Source organism: Peromyscus californicus, unplaced genomic scaffold (assembly GCF_007827085.1).
Source record: "Peromyscus californicus insignis strain IS unplaced genomic scaffold, ASM782708v3 Scaffold_6__1_contigs__length_162567912, whole genome shotgun sequence".
In the NCBI taxonomy this organism is placed as follows: Eukaryota; Metazoa; Chordata; class Mammalia; order Rodentia; family Cricetidae; genus Peromyscus; species Peromyscus californicus.
This window is the reverse complement of record NW_026294584.1, coordinates 59,896,006-59,916,057: the sequence shown is the minus strand read 5'-3', so window position 1 is coordinate 59,916,057 and position 20,052 is coordinate 59,896,006. Positions and strand designations below refer to the sequence as shown.

Genomic DNA, 20,052 nt, shown 5'->3' with positions numbered 1-20,052 from the left:
ACTTCCCTCCATCATTCACTCAACAAACACTCACGGAGCTGCCTATGTTCTGGTCACAATCAGCCATGCTGAGGACACAAAGTGAGGTCAGCCATTCCCCTTTTCCTCAGAGTCTTAGTCTAAATAGGAGACAAATTCATGGATTCAAGTCTTTCCTCAGAAGTAGCAGGAGCCAAAGCATAGGAAACCGCATGTAAGGAGTGTCCCTTCTGGGGGTCAGGAGTGACTTCCTGATGCATTGTCTATGGAAAGGTGCCAGAGGGAGAATCCTGCTCTCATCTTCATAGGACTCCATTATGCTGACTTCCTGCACTGACTGAGCCATACAGAGCCTTGGAGGCCAGAGTGTGTCACAACATGAGTGTGACCTGGATGGTTCTCACACTGAGTCCTGTACTAGCTTCTCTCAGAGAAGAGAGCAGGGACCAGGCCTGAGCAGAATACAGAGCACAGGGAACACAGTGCATTATTCAGCTCTGTGTTCACCAATACTTCAGATTTGGTCTCTTGTATCTAAAAGAGAAACTAGGAAGGGGGCACCCGGATTTGAACCAGGGACCTCTTGATCTGCAGTCAAATGCTCTACCCCTGAGCTATGCCCCCTTCTGCTTTACATATGTCTGATATACAGCTCTGAACCTGTATGTTCACTTCCTCACATGTACTTGCTAGTACTCTGCTGTCATCTGCTTTCTCCTGTGAGGCCCAGTCCTGAGCCAACTGCACACCTGTGTGCCTCCTCCTCATGACCAGCACCCTCCTGTCCTTGTTCACAGCTGAGACAGAAGCACTGATGTTGGAAGTCTGCATTCAGCTCATCCTCCACACCCTCCTATAAGAGCCAAACTCAAGGGTTGAATGTTAAGCAATTCATAGCTTTTGGGGAGGGAAAATAGTTTTCTCTAAAGGTGTGACTCGTGGTATGTCAGTGATATTCCAGTGGATGGCCCCACACCCAGAAGTTTGTGGATAGCACAAATAGGAGAACACAAAGCTGGGGGTGTGAAGGTGGGATAGATCTGTGAGTAGGAGTTAAAAGAATGAGTTGAAAGTGAATTAGATCATAATACATTGTATGAAATTCCCAAAGAATTAATAAAAATATTTTTATACCAATTTTAAATATATCTTTGGTATTTCACACCAAGTACCCCAATCCCACTCATTTTCCATTCCTTCCATAATCACCTTCCAACCTTGTAGACTCCACCCCAAAAGTAAGTAAAAGATAAATAAAAATTAGAAATGAAAGAAACGGAAGAGAAACCAAAACAAAAAACCAAACAAACCATATAGTGGATCCCTCTGGTCAACAACCTGCTCCTTGATCAAGCACAGCATTCTGTGGGCGTACCATTCTGCTCCCCTGTCTTTCTGGAATCTCCATATTCGTTTTTCATAGTGGTATTGGAAGTTGCAATATGTTGCACAGTCTACCCTTTTGTCCAAACAGCCTAAACACTTTACTTGCAAAGTTCATTGCAATAAGTCATGAGGCTAGTTCAAGCCCTCTGGCTTCTGCTACAATGTCAATACTGGACCCTTGTAGAGACTCTTACATAACCTGCTGTTTCTCTGAGTTGTAGGGATCCTGAAGCTATGGATCTGCAGGGCCAGCTCCTTCCTGTGCTCTGGCAGCTCCTAGATGGGGAAGATGTTGTTGTCAGCCAACTCAAAGCCTTGAATCTGGGCCTGGATGGTAATTGAGTTGGTCAGCCTGCCAGCACTCCCACTCTCCCAAACCCATGACTCTGGGGCCAGCACCCCTGTACCACTTGGGCAAGAGATAGGACCATCTTTCCCATACCAATGTAATCTGGCTCTGCTGTAGAATAATCCTTCTGTACAGTGTAAAGATTTGTCACTGGAATTGGTTGTATGAAATGCTGATTGGCTAGTAGCCAGGCAGGAATTATAGGTTGGACAATCAAACTAGGAAAATAATGGGAAAAGGACGGTCAGAGTCTGAGGAGATGCCAGCCAGCCACCAAGGAAGCAGGACATGTAGAAAATGAGGTAACAAGCCAAGAGCCATGTGGCAAAACATAGATAAGAAATATGGGTTAATTTAAATGTAAGAGTTAGCTAGTAACAAGCCTGAGCTATCGGGCAAGCATTTATAATTTATATTAAGTCTCTGAGTCAGTATTTTGGGAAGTGGCTGCAGTTATTTGGGAGCATACAGTCAGGACAGAATAACTCTGCCTACATGGGTCAGCTCTCCTGCACCCTGCACCCAAGCCACCAGTGTCAGCTCTCCTCCTCTGCCCGGTCAAGGGGTGCGGCCAGCTCTCCCACACCAGCCATGCTCCAGGTGAGGGGTGGGACTGGTTCTCCCACTCCCATGCCACCAGAGCCAGCTCTTCCACTCTACTCAGGTGAAGGCTGGGGCCAGCCCTCTTGCTCCAATACCTTTGGGCTGGCTCCTCCGCTCTGCCCAGGGGAGTGGAGGAGCCAGCTCTCCTGCATGCATGTATCAGCTGGCAAGGGGTGGGGCCAGTTCTCCCATGCTGCCCCAGACAAGGGGTAGGGCAAGCTCTCCTACTCAAATGCCATCTGGGCCAGCTCTCCCATGTCCCTGCCTCACCTGCACCTCACCACCTAGGCCAGTTTTCTCACTATCGCCAAGTGAGAGCAGGACCAGCTATCCTGAATCTATACCACCTAGTGTTTGTTGAGGGGGTAGGGCCAGTTCTCCCAAAAGTGGCATCAGTGAGGAGCTGGGACAGCTCTCTCGTGCTCACATGATAAGGGCCAGCTCTCCTGCTCTGTTCAGGCAAGGGCTAGGGCCGGATCACCCATGCCCATGCTGTTGGGGACAAATCTCCCACACTGCCTCATTTGAGCTGAAACTACACAACCACATTGCTGTGAACATTACTGTTTTCCAAGCTCCTATTAGTAAGACCCAGTAAGTCATACTTACAGCATTCAACTGTCTTTCTAATCCAAAGTCTCAACATCTTCCATATTCCCCCAACAAGCAGAATGGTCAGGTTGGTCATAGCAATAATCCAGGCCCTGGTATCAACTTCTCATTTAGTATCTGTTACTATGTTACTATAGTGTTACATATATAGTTAATATACTATTCTTGTGCCATGAAGACACACTATGATCAAGGCAACTTATAAAGAAAGCATTGATTTAGGAGCTTACTTACAGTATTGCAGAGTTAGTCCGTGGTGGGAAGCATGGTGCAGGAAGACAAGCATGGCACTAGAGCCCTAATTGACAGTTTACATCTGATCCACAAGCAGGACGCAGAGAATAAGACTGACCTGATAAGGGGATTTTGAAACTACAACGTCCCCTCCCAGTGACACATCTCCTCCAACAAGGCCACACCTCCTAATCCTTCCTAAACAGTCCACCAACTGGTGATTACATTCAAATATGTTAAACTATGGGGGCTGTTCTCATTCAAACCACCACTTTATTTTATGAAAAATCTCTAAGTGTCCTGATTATCAGTATAATGGGAAGAATGGTATGCCTTATCAAGGATACAAAGGCTAGAAATTTTACTTAAATTCTGCTCTTACAGGAGGGGTTCATCTCCCAAAAGAAGGAGTGTCATTTTGTTAAGAAACATCCAAGAACTCAAAATCTTGGAAAAAGACACTTCCACACAGAAGAGATGGTAGAAAAGAAGAATGTCATGGTGAAGGAAGTCACAGAGACTTGATCATGCAGCAGGCCTTTGGGGACAACCAGAACACAAGGATCAGGAGCCCAGGTCACTCCTGGAAAACAGAAAGTTGAAATGTTCATTAGACAGTAGAAATATTTCCATGCATGGAATATTATTCTGAAAAATATTTCATGGAGAACTCAAGGTTTGTGGAAAATGTAAATATTTAAAGGATATGACACAGTTTAAACATAAGACTAACATTAACTTCAGGAAAATCAGAAGTTCTACCCAATGTCTTTGTCCTGTTTAGAATGACGCACATCCACCATACACAGTGTTGACAAGTCATCATGATAAAAACATAGAAGGTCATCCAACTAAAGGTTGGGACATGAATGTAATGGGAAAGTGAGAATGGAAGATGCATGAAAATTATAATCCTCTTCTACAAGTCAGTTAGTTACTGTTGTCTAGACCTGATTAAATCAGACATGCCATGCTGTATGCATTTTACATAAGTGCACAGGAAAGACTAGAAGAGACAGGGAAACCTTTGGAGAGTGGCTCCCTTTGAGTGACAGGAGCAATAAGAAAAGAATTCGGAGCAGTGCTCTGTTTTTTTTTCCTTAATAATCTTTTCCAATAATAATGAGTTTTCCAAATAATTGAATTGTGCCATACATGTTGATATAAACATATGACAATGAGTGTGTGGAGTGGTGATCGATCTGAAGGCCAGGGTAGAGGCCACAGCTTCAGAATTCCTGACCCTCTGTGTCCTCCTGCTCTGCTGTCAGAGCTCCTCGATGACCCACTCAGTCCTGAAGAGATGTCTTCACCATCTACCCAGCAGCTACCCTCAGGGGCAACACTCACATCATCCATGGGCTGGAGAGATGTTTTCACATGCAGGTACCCCACTGTTCCCCAAAGAAGTTAGGCAGAGTCTCTTCACACTGAGGACTTGTGTATAACTTAAGAAACCAGACATGTAAATCTGAGTCCTTTATAGTAGCTTATGCCTCTCTGATTCCAGCTATGCTGTTCCCACAGGCTGAGATGTTCGTGTGTGTGTGTGTGTGTGTGTGTGTGTGTGTGTGTGTGTGTGTGTGTGTGCTGACATGACAACAAGGGGCAGAGTTGGAGACACTGGGGACTGGAGAGGGACCTCTATGGGCTGAGTTTATGGGAGCAGCAGGGCTAGTCTTACCAAGTAAAATGTATACATTGAAGGAATGATGAGTGTGACTATGAAGGTGAAAGGCACTTATTAAACATGTCTGGCAGGGAGGGGGTATAGCTCAGGGGTAGAGCATTTGACTGCAGATCAAGAGGTCCCTGGTTCAAATCCAGGTGCCCCCTACCATAAGTTTATTTCTTTATGTTTTTACCTATGGAGTTATCACACATACTCAGTTCTATGTCTTTTCTGTTTATTACACTTATGGTCCTCAGCCGAGCTGGGAGCTACAGAGCAGCCTATCATGTGGATGGATGGCTACCTCCCATCTCTTCCTATATGCTCCATGTCCCGCACATTCTTATGTCTCCTCACTTTCTACATATATCAATACCTCTGGTTCTGTTGGGTTCTTAAAGAGAAGGCAAGGACTGTTCTTCAAAAGTTTCCAGGCACATCAGCCTTAAAGACAACCAGTGTCCAGGAACCAGAAAGGAATAAATTATCTCCCTCCATGGCTGCATGGTGAACATGTGGTCAGAACTAAGTAGACAAATCCCAGAACTGGGCTGTCTGTGTGGGGTGAACATTTCCCACGTGAGCTTCTTCCCCCTCCAGGGCCCACTGCTCACTTGCTTCATCCTCAAAGGCTAAAGCCTGGCTCAGCTGCTGTACCAGGACAGAGGGATCCTGCAGTGTTGCTGCTGACAGGGCAGGTTAGGGCACTGTGAGAAGCTCTGAGAGGCAGCCATTCTGTCTTCAGGGTAGGAGGAGAGGAGTGTCTGGGGGCCCAGGTGGAAGGCACTTGGCCAGCTCAGGAGCTAACCCAGGACAGCAGTGTGAAATGGGCTCAGGTCTGCATTTCCTCCCGCTCCTCTCCATTTCCTTGGCTGATGGTGCTGATCAAGAATGGGCCTGGAAAGCTGCAGAGCTGAGGAAGGCATCTCACCAGTCAGGTCTGGCTGCTTCTGGAAAGTAGGTCTGAGAGGATCTGTAATTTAACTTTATAGTCAGACTTTATCACCACACAGATGAAATTAATTAACTGGGTACATTGGTACCAGTGGGGGTATAGCTCAGGGGTAGAGCATTTGACTGCAGATCAAGAGGTCCCTGGTTCAAATCCAGGTGCCCCCTTTCCATGTGATTTTTGGAAACTAAGTGACCACATTCACAGTATAGACCTACTTTCTCTTTGTCTCATATGTCTTGGGCCTCACCCAGTGAGGGCAGAGCTCTGCCATCACCAATCAGATCCCTCTCCTGTGTAAAAATGTGACAGCTCGCTGTGTAAGTATATTCATTGGATGTCAAGTCTTTCAGGTGATCAAGTTTTCAGCATTTTTTTTTCTTTTTCTTTTTTTTTTTATTAATTTATTTTGCAATACAATTCAGTTCTACATATCAGCCACGGATTCCCTTGTTCTCCCCCCTCCCGTCCCCCTCACCTTCCCCCCAACCCCCCCCCCCCCCATTCCCATCTCCTCCAGGGCAAAGCCTTCCCCACAGACTGAGGTCAACCTGGTAGACTCAGTCCAGGTAGGTCTAGTCCCCTCCTCCCAGGCCGAGCCAAACAATCCTGCATAGGCCCCAGGTTTCAAACAGCCAACTCATGCAATGAGCACAAGATCTGGTCCCACTGCCTGGATGCCTCCCAAACAGATCAAGTCAATCAACTGTCTCACCCATTCAGAGGGCCTGATCCAGTTGGTGACCCCTCAGCCATTGGTTCATAGTTCATGTGTTTCCATTCGTTTGGCTATTTGTCCCTGTGCTTTCTCCAACCTTGGTCTCAACAATTCTCGCTCATATAAACCCTCCTCATTCTCGCTAATTGGACTCCCAGAGATCCACCCGGGGCCTAGTCATGGATCTCTGCATCCAGATCCCTCAGTAGTTGGATGAGGTTTCTAGCATGACAATTAGGGTGTTTGGCCATCCCATCACCAGAGTAGGTCAGTTCGGGCTGTCTCTCGACCACTGCCAGCAGTCTGTTGTGTGGGTATCGTTGTGGATTTCTGTGGGCCTCTCTAGCACTTTGCTTCTTCCTATTCTCATGTGGTCTTTATTTACCATGGTCTCCTATTCCTTGTTCTCCCTCTCTGTTGTTGATCCAGCTGGGATCTCCCGCTCCCCCAAGCTCTCTTTCCCTCAACCCTCGCCTTTCATTACCCCCACTCATGTCCAGGCTGTTCATGTAGATCTCATTCCATTTCTCTGTCATTGGGTGATCCCTGTGTCTTTCTTGGGGTCCTGTTTTCCAGGTAGCCTCCCTGGTGATGTGAGTAGCAGACAAGTCATCCTTGTTTCATGTCTAGTATCTTGCTATGAGTGAGTACATACCATGTTTGTCTTTCTGAGTCTGGGTTACCTCACTCAGGATGATTTTTTCTAGATCCATCCATTTGTCTGTAAACCTCATGATGCCATTGTTTTTCTCTGCTGAGTAGTATTCCATTGTGTATATGTACCACATTTTGTTTATCCATTCTTCAGTTGAAGGGCATCTGGGTTGTTTCCATGTTCTGGCTATTACAAACAATGCTGATATGAACATAACTGAACAAGTGCTCTTATGGTGTGGTTGAGCATTTCTTGGGTATATGCCCAAGAGTGGTATAGCTGGATCTTGGGGGAGATTGATTCCCAATTTTCTAAGAAAGCGCCATATTGATTTCCAAAGTGGTTGTACAAGCTTGCATTCCCACCAGCAGTGGAGGAGAGTTCCCCTAGCTCCACATCCTCTCCAGCATAAGGTGTCTTCAGTGTTTTTGATCTTAGCCATTCTGACAGGCGTAAGGTGGTATCTCAGAGTTGTTTTGATTTGCATTTCCCTGATGATTAGGGATGTTGAGCAGTTCCTTAAATGTCTTTCGGCCATTTGAGTTTCCTCTGTTGAGAATTCTCTGTTTAGCTCTATAGCCCATTTCTTAATTGGACTGTTGGGCATTTTGATGTCTAATTTCTTGAATTCCTTATATATTCTGGATATCAGTCCTCTGTCAGATGTGGGGTTGGTGAAGATCTTTTCCAGTTCTGTAGGCTGTCACTTTGCCTTGTTGACCGTATCCTTTGCTCTACAAAAGCTTCTCAGTTTCAAGAGGTCCCATTGATTGATTGTTTGTCTCAGAGTCTGTGCTACTGGTGTTCTATTTAGGAAGTAGTCTCCTATGCCAATGCGTTCAAGACTACTTCCTACTTTCTCTTCTAGCAGGTTCAGAGTAGCTGGATTTATGTTGAGGTCCTTGATCCACTTGGACTTAAGTTTTGTGCACGGTGATAGATATGGATCTATTTGCAGCCTTCTACATGTTGATATCCAGTTTTGCCAGCACCATTTGTTGAAGATGCTTTCTTTTTTCCATTGTGCACTTTTGGCTTCTTTGTCAAAAATTATATGTTCATAGGTGTGTGGATTAATGTCAGGGTCTTCAATTCGATTCCATTTGTCCACATGTCGGTTTTTATGCCAGTACCAAGCTGTTTTTATTACTGTAGCTCTATAGTAGAGCTTGAAGTCAGGGATCGTGATGCCTCCAGAAGTTGTGTTATTGTACAGGATTCCTTTGGCTATCCTGGGTTTTTTGTTTTTCCATATGAAGTTGAGTATTATTTTTTCCAGGTCTGTGAAGAATTGTGTTGGTATTTTGATGGGGATTGCATTGAATCTGTAGATAGCTTTTGGTAGGATTGCCATTTTTACTATGTTAGTCCTGCCTATCCATGAGCATGGGAGATCTTTCCATTTTCTGACATCTTCTTCAATTTCTTTTTTCAGAGACTTAAAGTTCTTGTCATATAGGTCCTTCACTTGCTTGGTTAGTGTTACCCCAAGGTATTTTATGTCATTTGTGGCTATAGTAAAGGGTGATGTATCTCTGATTTCCTTCTCCGCTTCTTTGTCCATTGTATATAGGAGGGCTACTGATTTTTTTGAGTTGATCTTGTATCCTGCTATGTTGCTGAAGGTGTTTATAAGCTGTATCAGTTCCTTAGTGGAATCTTTGGGGTCGCTCAAGTATACTATCATGTCATCTGCAAATAGGGAAAGCTTGACTTCTTCCTTTCCAATTTGTATCCCCTTAATCTCCTTATGTTGTCTTATTGCTCTGGCTAGAACTTCAAGTACTATATTGAATAAGTATGGGGAGAGTGGACAGCCTTGCCTCGTTCCTGATTTTAGTGGAATTGCTTTGAGTTTCTCTCCATTTAATTTGATGTTGGCTGTTGGCTTGCTGTAAATTGCCTTTATTATGTTTAGGTATGTTCCCTGTATTCCTGATCGCTCCAATACCTTTATCATGAAGGGGTGTTGGATTTTGTCAAATGCCTTTTCTGCATCCAGTGAGATGATCATATGGTTTTTTTCTTTGAGTTTGTTTATATGGTGTATTACATTGACGGACTTTCGTATGTTGAACCACCCTTGCATCCCTGGAATGAATCCTACTTGATCATGGTGGATAATTGTTTTGATGTGTTCTTGGAGTCTGTTTGCCAGTATTTTATTGAGTATTTTTGCATCAATGTTCATGAGGGAGATCGGTCTGTAGTTCTCTTTCTTTGTTGTATCCTTGTTTGGTTTAGGAATTAGGGTAATTGTAGCCTCGTAGAAGGAGTTTGGTAATGTTCCTTCTGTTTCTATTGTGTGGAACAATTTAGAGAGTATTGGTATTAACTCTTCTTTGAAGATCTGGTAGAATTCTGCGCTGAAACCATCTGGTCCTGGGCTTTTTTTGGTTGGGAGACTTTTAATGACTGTTTCTATTTCGTTAGGGGTTATTGGACTATTTAAATAGTTTATCTGGTCTTGATTTAACTTAGGTATGTGGTACCTATCCAGAAAGTTATCCATTTCTTTTAGGTTTTCCAGTTTTGTCAAATAGAGGTTTTTGAAGTATGACCTGATAATTCTCTGGATTTCCTCAATGTCTGTTGTTATGTCCCCCTTTTCATTTCTGATTTTGTTGATTTGGATGCTCTCTCTCTGTCTTTTGGTTAGTTTGGATAAGGGCTTGTCTATCTTGTTGATTTTCTCAAAGAACCAACTCTTTGTTTCATTAATTTTTTGTATTGTTCTCTTTGTTTCTATTTTATTGATTTCAGCTCTCACTTTGATAATTTCCTGGCGTCTATTTTTCCTGGGAGACTGTGCTTCTTCTTGTTCTAGAGCTTTCAGGTATGCTGTTAAGTCTCTAGTGTGAGATTTCTCCAACTTATTTATGTGGGCATTTAGTGCTATGAATTTCCCTCTTAGTACTGCTTTCATAGTGTCCCATAAATTTGGATATGTGGTGTCTTCATTTTCATTGATCTCTAGGAAGTCTTTAATTTCTTTCTTTATTTCTTCCTTAACCCATTGGTGATTCAGTTGGGTATTATTCAGTTTCCATGAGATTGCAGGTTTTCTGTAGTTTTTGTTGTTGTTGAAATCCAACTTTAGACCATGGTGGTCTGATAGAACACAGGAGGTTATTCCAATTGTTTTGTATCTGTTTAGATTTGTTTTGTGGCCAAGTATGTGGTCAATTTTAGAGAAGGTTCCATGGGGTGCTGAGAAGAAGGTATATTCTTTTTTGTTAGGATGGAATGTTCTGTAGATATCGATTAAGTCCATTTGAGTCATGACATCAGTTAAGTCCTTTATTTCTCTGTTAAGTTTCAATTTGGGAGATCTGTCCAGTGGTGAAAGTGGGGTGTTGAGGTCTCCCACTATTAATGTGTGGGGTTTTATATGTGATTTAAGCTTTAGTAATGTTTCTTTTACATATGTGGGTGCCCTTGTGTTTGGGGCATAAATATTCAGAATTGAGACTTCATCTTGGTGGATCTTTCCTGTGATGAGTATGTAATGCCCTTCTTGATCTCTTTTGATTGATTTTAGTTTGAAGTCTATTTTGCTGGATATCAGGATGGCTACACCCGCTTATTTCTTAAGACCGTTTGATTGGAAAGTCTTTTCCCAGCCTTTTATTTTTAGGTAGTGTCTATCTTTGAATTTGAGATGTGTTTCTTGTATGCAGCAGAAAGATGGGTCCTGCTTTCGTATCCATTCTGTAAGCCTATGTCTTTTTATAGGTGAATTAAGTCCATTGATATTGAGGGAAATTAATGACCAGTGATTGTTCATTCCTGTTAATTTTTGGTGGTGATGTGTTGTACTTCTATACGTTGGGGTTTACTGCTGTGGCTTTATCTGTTGCCTGTGTTTTCGAGGGTGTATCTGACTTCCTTAGGTTGGAATTTTCCTTCTAGTGCTTTCTGTAGGGCTGGGTTTGTGGATAAGTATTGTTTAAATCTGGCTTTGTCATGGAATGTCTTGTTCACTCCATCTATGGTGATTGAAAGTTTTGCTGGGTATATTAGTCTAGGTTGACATCCATGGTCTCTTAGTGTCTGCATTACATCTGTCCAGGTTCTTCTGGCTTTCAAAGTCTCCATTGAGAAATCGGGTGTTATTCTGATGGGTTTGCCTTTATATGTCACTTGGCCTTTTTCCGTTGCTGCTCTTAATATTCTTTCTTTATTCTGTACGTTTAGTTGTTTAACTATTATGTGGCGAGGGGACTTTTTTTGGGGGTCTAGTCTGTTTGGTGTTCTATAAGCTTCTTGTATCTTCATAGGCATTTCCTTCTTTAAGTTGGGAAAGTTTTCTTCTATGATCTTGTTGAATATATTTTCTGTGCCCTTGAGTTGGTATTCTTCTCCTTCTTCGACCCCTATTATTCTTAGGTTTGGTCTTTTCATGGTGTCCCAAATTTCTTGGACATTTTGGTTCATGACTTTGTTGGCTTTAGTGTTTTCTTTGACTGATGAATGTATTTCTTCTACTGTATCTTCAACGCTAGAGATCCTCTCTTCCATCTCTTGCATTCTGTTGATTATACTTGCATCTGAAGTTCCCAATCGTTTTCTCAGATTTTCTATTTCCAGCATTCCCTCTGTTTGTGTCTTCTTCATTTTTTCTATTTCCCTTTTCAGGTCTTGGACTGTTTCCTTCATTTGTTTCATTGATTTTTCTTGATTTTCTCTCAGTATTTTATTGTTTTCTTCCAGGACTTTATTGATTTCTTCTAATTTGTTTGCCCTTTCCTCTAGTTGTTTACAGCGTTCTTCACATTTTTTTGTCTTTTCCTCTACGCAAGCCTCTAGCTTCTTCATGATGTCATTCATAAGGCTGTTTTCTTCTGCTTCTTCCAATTTCTGATGTTCAGGTCTAGGTGTTGGAGGAGGGCTAGGGCCAGGTGATGCTGTATTGCTATTCATTTTGTTGTATATATTTCTGCCTTGACGTCTGCCCATCTCCTTGTGGTTCGTTCTTGGCCTTATCCGCACACTTGGTTCAGACAGACCAGTGTTCCAAAAGGGAAGTCAGTGTTCCAAAAGGGAAGTCCGGAGCAAGATGGGAGCTGGGGGCCGGCCTCTGAGTCTCAGGAAGAGGCTTGGGGATCAGGCGGATGGGCGTGGGGGCAGGGCGTGGAGACTGCAGGGTCTGCCAGGGGTCTTGGAGAAGGGGATCCTTCCCGGTGGGGCTAGCAGGGAACCTGCCTGGTGGCCAGAACCTGGGGCCGAGTTGGGCAGGTCTTCCCTGGAGTGGCTGGTGCCCAGGGATGGGGTCTGGGGCAAAGAAGGGTACTCACGAGTGTTCCAAAAGGGACGTCCGGAGCAAGATGGGAGCTGGGGGCCGGCCTCGAAGTCTCAGGAAGAGGCTTGGGGCTCAGGCGGATGGGCGTGGGGGCAGGGCGTGGAGACTGCAGGGTCTGCCAGGGGTCTTGGAGAAGGGGATCCTTCCCGGTGGGGCTAGCAGGGAACCTGCCAGTATTCCAAAAGGGAAGTCCGGAGCAAGATGGGAGCTCAGTTTTCAGCATTTTTAGAATACAGAGTGACTTCTCTAAACCTCAACCACTGGTGGTTCTCAGGGTATGGAAGTCAGCATACTGATTCAGTAGGCAGGAAGCAAAAGACCCCAAAGAAATGGAGTACGGGAAACTGGACTGATATTCCACTGTAGTTAGATACAATCAGTTGATTCATCAGGACTGGGGGTGTGGAAGCTCAGGCTGTCAGATGTGATGCATCAGAGACATAGATCATATGGATTCTATAGTATGGTGATATTTTATTTGTATTAAAATGTTATTTGTATGTTAATAAATAAAGTTGCCCGGGGGTCAGAGCTATTAGCAAGCCATAGGAAAGCAGGGCAGTGGTAGCGTACGCTTGTAATTCCAGCACTTGGTAGGCAGAGCTGGGTAAGTCTCTGTGTGTTCAGGGATACAGCCATTATTGGATACACATGCCTTTAATCTCAATACCAATCATGGAAAACCTGGAGGCCTATACAGACAGGCTGTGAGGAGGCGGTCATGTGGTTGGGTTTACAACCAATGAGAAGGCAGGACAGGAACTCTATATAAAGACTTTAACACAGGGGTAGCTCTGGTTCGGAGAGGTAGGACCACCGCAGGAGGAAGGGTAAGGTTTTAGCTCTTAGCTCTGACCTCTTGGCTTTCTTCTTTGCATTGGTTCTGTGTTTCTTATTTAATAAGAAGGTTGGATACATCTACACTATAGATCACAGGGGTCCCAAGGTACTCATGGGTCTGGTTTGCATCCAGCGGTGGTTCATGATTGGCATTTGTTCTAAAGGCTTAGCATCTGTGCTCTGGCAGCCATGTGTCCGTGTGTTAAGTGTTACTCCTTGTAATAAACTTCTCACCAAAGATCCCATCTTCCTTGGCAGCTGTTGGCACAGCTCAGTGTGAAGGGCCAAGCAGAGCCTGACCAGGCTGGATCTCCGGTGAATACCATGGACAGCTCCTCTGTCTGCTGTTTTCTTGAAGACAGGGGAAACTTGAAGCCTCCTCATACACACTGTGTTGATGGCCTCAGCACTTTCTGCAGTGAGACTAGGATTCCATAAGACCAAACACAGAATCAAATCAGCACAGTGCTGGGTCACAGTGTCTCTGTCTCTCCTGTGAATTACCACATCAGTGACAAACTCCAGTGGAGTTTTGGAGGATGTTGATCTCCCCAAACTTGAAAGACAAGTCCTTGTCTCACATGAGCCTTTATTAGGATATTTTTCTTTCTGTAACAAGTGACAGTGCTTAGGAAGATCCAATGCTGAATCAGGGATCTTCTGGAGCATTCTTGTGAACCCTGGGATGTGTTGATGGTTAGTAATCACCAAATACCAACTGCATGCTTCTATTTATAATAACGTGAAAACACTTATTTAGAAATAGTTAGCTCATTTGGACACACACACACACACACACACACACACACACACACACACACACACACACAGACATTCTAGAAGACTGGATACTAAGGTTGTGCTGACTCACAGTGAGTTGAGCAGTGGTAATCTCTGTGTTATTTGCTTATGTATTTGTAGGAATCCACCATGAGGCTTCTGAGCCTGGTTTGGTGTAATGATTTTATTCCTTTGGGAAAGTCTTGTTCTATGGATGAAATATACACTGGAAGTATATTTACTAGATAAATCGGAATGAATATTTTCCAGAGGAGAAGCATTCTGTGATTGCCCCAATCATCTTATGCCAATCACGAAAGTTGTGCTATAGCCTCCCTGATACCCTGCCCGGTTTTCTCTCCATACACTACATCCTTTAGCTGTGGTCCTCTCTTACATCCTTGATCATCTGTGTGGTCTTTTACCCTCATTGTGATGCTTCCAGAGGAAGCGGACACATGGCAGAGATACCTGACCCCTATCAGTGCATTCTGAGGGCTGAGCTCTGACCAATCTCTGTACCTGGTCCCTCCTGATGCTGAGCTGCTGGTTTGAGACAAGCTTGGGGCAAAATTATCCCTGATTTTGATATTTTCTTTCAAATAAAGGATAGGACCAGAAAATTATAAGGTGGGAAGCACAGGGTGAAAGTCCAGAAATGATTCCCAATACAAGCTTCTGCTGAATGGGAATCAGCAGATTCCCAGAGTAAGCACCTCCTCTACCCTGTCACCACACCCAGCTTCCTACATGTTCACCATCTACTGGCTCCCCCTAATGATCTTGACCTTGTAAGGTTTTTCTATTAAAGTCTGCCCTCCACTCTTCTCCTCTCCAACCTTACCCAATCTAAATGCCACCTTTCTCAGTTTGCTAAAGACATCACCTTTGGACCTGAAAGGGACACTTGACTGTGGTGTTTTCCTTAAGTTTACACTCAATTTTCCTTAAGTGGCCAAGACAAGAGCTGATGGTTCTGGGTTGTCAATGGTCCAAACCTTTTGCCCAAGAGAACTTTATCTGTACTCGAAGATATCAGGAGGGTGACCTTTACTTCCCTCCATCATTCATTCACTCAACCAACACCCATGGAGCTTCCTATGTTCTAGTCACTATCAGCCATGCTGAGGACACAAAGTGAGGTTAGCCGTTTCCTTTTCCTCAGATTCTTAGTCTAAATAGGAGACAAATTCATGGATCCAAGTCTTTCCCCAGAAGTAGCAGGAGTCAAAGCACAGGATATGGGGAATAGCATGTAAGGAGTGTCCCTTCTGGGGGTCAGGAGTGACTTCCTGATGCATTGACTATGGAAAGTTGCCAGAGGGAGAATCCTGCTCTCATCTTCATAGGACTCCATTATGCTGACTTCCTGCATTGACTGAGCCATACAGAGCCTTGGAGGCCAGAGTGTGTCACAACATGAGTGTGACCTGGATGGTTCTCACACTGAGTCCTATACTAGCTTCTCACAGAGAAGAGAGCAGGGACCAGGCCTGAGTAGAATACAGAGCACAGGGAACACAGTGCATTATTCAGCTCTGTGTTCACCAATACTTCAGATTTGGTCTCTTGTATCTAAAAGAGAAACTAGGAAGGGGGCACCTGGATTTGAACCAGGGACCTCTTGATCTGCAGTCAAATGCTCTACCCCTGAGCTATGCCCCCATCTGCTTTACATATGTCTGATATACATCTCTGAGCCTATATGTTCACTCCCTCACATGTACTTGCTAGTACTCTGCTGTCATCTGCTTTCTCCTGTGAGGCCCAGTCCTGAGCCAACTGCACACCTGTGTGCCTCCTCCTCATGACCAGCACCCTCCTGTCCTAGTTCACAGCTGAGACAGATGCACAAATGTCCGGAAGTCTGCATTCAGCTCATCCTCCACACCCATCTGGAGAAGCCAGGCTCATGGGTTGGGTGTTAAGTAATTCATAGCTTCTGGGGGAGGGAAAATAGTTTTCTCTAATGTATGGCTCCTGGTAAGTCACTGATATTCCAGTGGATGACCCCACACCCAGAAGCATATGGATAGCACACATTTGAGGACATAAACCTAGGGGTGTAGATGTAGGATGGATCTGGGACAAGGAATTAAGTAAAGGAGTTGAGAGTGAATATGATCAAAATATATCATAAGAAAATCTCAAAATTAATGAAAATATTTTTAAAGAAATACAGTTTGTCCTCAGCAATGGTGTCTTGCCATCAGGTTGTGGAGAACAACCAATAGACTTGAGAATAGATGTTGATGTTTGGGGGCTTCATGGAACCCGTGTGGCCACCAGTTCAATAAGACACAACCCGTTCCCGGCACTGGAGGTTCTACTTGGTGACATTAAATTCATTTCACATAGGTATGTACTTTAGGAATCTTCTATTGTAGTAGACGTCCATGTTAGTTGTCAAAAGACCGGTGTTAGATGTCCCTCCCCACAGTCCTCTTTCCCTTCTCTTCCATCCCTGTCCCTATTAAATCTTCTAATTTACCCTTATCTCTCCATAGTACTTATTCTATTTCCCTTCTTTGGTAGATCCTCTCCCATCACATGGTTTGCTAATAGGTACCTAACCTCTGTGGTTATTTGGGTTGTAACTCACAGATCAAATGTTTAAAAGCTTACCTCCACGTAAGAGAAAACGTTCAATATTTGTCTTTTGTGTTATTTGGACCTCACTCAGGATGATTATTTCTAGCTCCATCCATTTTCCTGAAATTTTCAAAACTTCTTTTTGAAAATGAGTGTTATGGGAGTAACCACAAGTTTGAATTTATTATTATCTTTTATTAGTTTTTTGAGACAGGGTTTCTCTGTGTAGTTCTGGCAATCCTGGAACTCATTCTTTAGATCAGGCTGCCTTTGAACTCAGAGATCCACCTGCTTCTGCTCCAGAGTGCTGTGACTAAAGGTGTGTGCCACCACCACCCAGGACAACCACAACTTTTTAAAAATTGGGTTCAAGGCCCGCTCCATGAGATGGAACCCACATCTGACACTTCTACAATGGCCATGGACCTGAGACTATCTGGGGCGTGGGCCCTTGGAGAAAACCCACTACTATTTTTTTTTTTGCTAAAGGAACATAGCAATAAAATGACTCCTAATGGCATTCTGCTATTCCCATAGATCAGTGCTTTGCTCAGTCCACATCAGAGAAGCTTCTCCTTGCAGTAGATGGAAATGAACACAGAGACCCACACTGGATAATGGACAGCAAGTGAGAGACATTGGAGCACTCAGACCTAAATGGGATGCCTTCATCAACCCCCTCTATTCAAGTCTCAGGATTCTACAGTGAAGAAGAGGTGGAATAGTTTTAAGAGCCAAAGGTGGAGGATGACCCCAAGGAACCAGTGTCATCCACTTGTATTTTGTTTACCCCTCCTGCTCCTTGTCACTGTAGACCTGCAGAAGAGGATCAGTAAGAACCACGTGACACAGTCAACACCAGGCTGTCTTGGAATCACCTCTGACAATGACATTCATCCAAAAGTCTTCACTTTATCCTCTGGTAGATTTTTAGTCAAGAGCAAAAAGCAGGCACATTATTTGTCAATCTATCATAAGAATGCTAATATCCTTCTCCTCTGCAATCTTTTGAGTTGGAACTCTACAGCCACATTGCTCTGAGCACTACTGTTTTCTAAGTTCCTATTAGCATGGCCCATTAAGCTCCATTTACATTATTCAACTGCTTTTCTAATCCAAAGTCCCAACATCTTCCATATTCCTCCAACAAGCAGCATGGTCAGGTCTGTCATAGCATATCTCAGGCCCTGATATCAATTTCTCACTTACTATTCTGTTACTATAGTGTTACATATATAGTTATTACACTGTTCTAGTGCTATGAAGGAACACAATAATCAAGACAACTTATAAAAGAATGCATTTAATGGGGGATTGCTTACAATAGCATGGGGTTAGATCATCATGATGGGAAGCATGGTAGCAGGTAGGCAGGCATGGCACTGGAACCCTAACTGACAGTTTACATCTGATCCACAGGCAGGAGGCAGAGAGTAACTGACCTGATATGGGATTTTGAAACCACAAAGTCCCCTCCCAGTGACCCATCTCCTCCAACAAGGCCACACCTCCTAATCCTTCCTAAATAGTCTTCCAAATGGGGACCAAACATTCACATATATGAACTTCTGGTGGTTGTTCTCATTCAAACCCCCACATAATTTTATGAAAAATATATAAATTAAATATACAGATTATTGGTATAGTGTGTGGGAAGAATTATATGCCTTATCAGACATACAAAAGCTATAAATTTTACATCCATTCACCTCTCACAGAAGGGATTCATCTCCCAAAAGAAGGAGTGTCATTTTGTTAAGAAACATCCAAGAACTCAAAATCTGGGAATGAGACACTTCCACACAGAAGAGATGGTAGAAAAGAAGAATGTCATGGTGAAGGAAGTCACAGGGATTTGATTATGCAGCAGGCCTTTGGGGACAACCAGAACACAAGGATAAGGAGCCCAGGTCACTCCTGGAAAACAGAAAGTTGAAATGTTCATTAGACAGTAGAAATATTTCCATGCATGGAATATTATTCTGAAAAATATTTCATGGAGAACTCAGGGTTTGTGGAAAATGTAAATATTTAAAGAAAATGAAACAGTTTAAACATAAGACTACCATTTACTCCAGGAAAATCAGAAGTTCTACCCAATGTCTTTGTCCTGTTTAGAATGACGCACATCCACCATACACAGTGTTGACAAGTCATCATGATAAAAACATAGAAGGTCATCCAACTAAAGGTTGGGACATGAATGTAATGGGAAAGTGAGAATGAAAGAAGACATGAAAATTATAATCCTCTTCTACAAGTCAGTTAGTTACTGTTGTCTAGACTTGATTAAATCAGACATGCCATGCTGTATGCTTTTTACATAAGTGCACAGGAAAGACTAGAAGAGACAGGGAAACCCTTGAAGCATGGCCCCCTTTGGGTGACAGGAGCAATAAGAAAAGAATTCGGAGCAGTACTGTGTTTTTTTCTTAATAATCTTTCACAATATTATTGAGTTTTCCAAATAATTGAATTGTGCCATATATGTTGATATAAACATATGACAATGAGTGTGTGGAGTGGTGATCGATCTGAAGGCCAGGGTAGAGGCCACAGCTTCAGAATTCCTGACCCTCTGTGTCCTCCTGCTCTGCTGTCAGAGCTCCTCGATGACCCACTCAGGCCTGAAGAGATGTCTTCACCATCTACCCAGCAACTACCCTCAGGGGCAACACTCACATCATCCATGGGCTGGAGAGATGTTTTCACATGCAGGTACCCCACTGTTCCCCAAAGAAGTTAGGCAGTCTCTTCACACTGAGGGCTTGTGTATAACTGAAGAAACCAGACATGTAAATCTGAAGTCCTTTATAGTAGCTTATGTCTGTCTGATTCGAGCTATGCTGTCCCACAGGCTGAGATGTTCCTGTGTGTGTGTGTGTGTGTGTGTGTGTGTGTGTGTGTGTGTGTGTGTGTGTGTGCTGACATGACAACAAGGGGCAGAGTTGGAGACACTGGGGACTGGAGAGGGACCTCTATGGGCTGAGTTTATGGGAGCAGCAGGGCTAGTCTTACCAAGTAAAATGTATACATTGAAGGAATGATAAGTGTGACTATGAAGGTGAAAGGCACTTACTAAACATGTCTGGCAGGGAGGGGGTATAGCTCAGGGGTAGAGCATTTGACTGCAGATCAAGAGGTCCCTGGTTCAAATCCAGGTGCCCCCTACCATAAGTTTATTTCTTTATGTTTTTACTCATGGAGTCATCACACACTCAGTCCTATGCTTCTTCTGTTTATTACACTTATGGTCCTCAGCAGAGTTGGAAGCTACAGGGTAGCCATTCATGTGGATGGATGGCTGCTTCCCATCTTTTCCTACTAGCTCCATGTCCCTCCTACTTTTATTCAATGTCTATATTCTTCCTGTACATA

At 43.6% G+C, this 20,052-nt stretch overlaps 5 non-coding genes across 5 annotated transcripts; 3 read left to right on the top strand and 2 right to left on the bottom strand.

Moving 5' to 3' along the window:
- Nucleotides 1-531: 531 nt before the first annotated feature.
- Trnac-gca (transfer RNA cysteine (anticodon GCA)) lies at nucleotides 532-603 on the bottom strand. The gene has a single exon. It is a non-coding gene; the product is annotated as a tRNA-Cys (tRNA).
- Nucleotides 604-4,927: 4,324 nt separating this feature from the next.
- Trnac-gca (transfer RNA cysteine (anticodon GCA)) lies at nucleotides 4,928-4,999 on the top strand. The gene has a single exon. It is a non-coding gene; the product is annotated as a tRNA-Cys (tRNA).
- Nucleotides 5,000-5,882: 883 nt separating this feature from the next.
- On the top strand, nucleotides 5,883-5,954 carry Trnac-gca (transfer RNA cysteine (anticodon GCA)). The gene has a single exon. It is a non-coding gene; the product is annotated as a tRNA-Cys (tRNA).
- Nucleotides 5,955-15,675: 9,721 nt separating this feature from the next.
- Trnac-gca (transfer RNA cysteine (anticodon GCA)) lies at nucleotides 15,676-15,747 on the bottom strand. Its single transcript has one exon. It is a non-coding gene; the product is annotated as a tRNA-Cys (tRNA).
- A 4,025-nt stretch (nucleotides 15,748-19,772) lies between these two features.
- On the top strand, nucleotides 19,773-19,844 carry Trnac-gca (transfer RNA cysteine (anticodon GCA)). Its single transcript has one exon. It is a non-coding gene; the product is annotated as a tRNA-Cys (tRNA).
- Nucleotides 19,845-20,052: the final 208 nt, after the last annotated feature.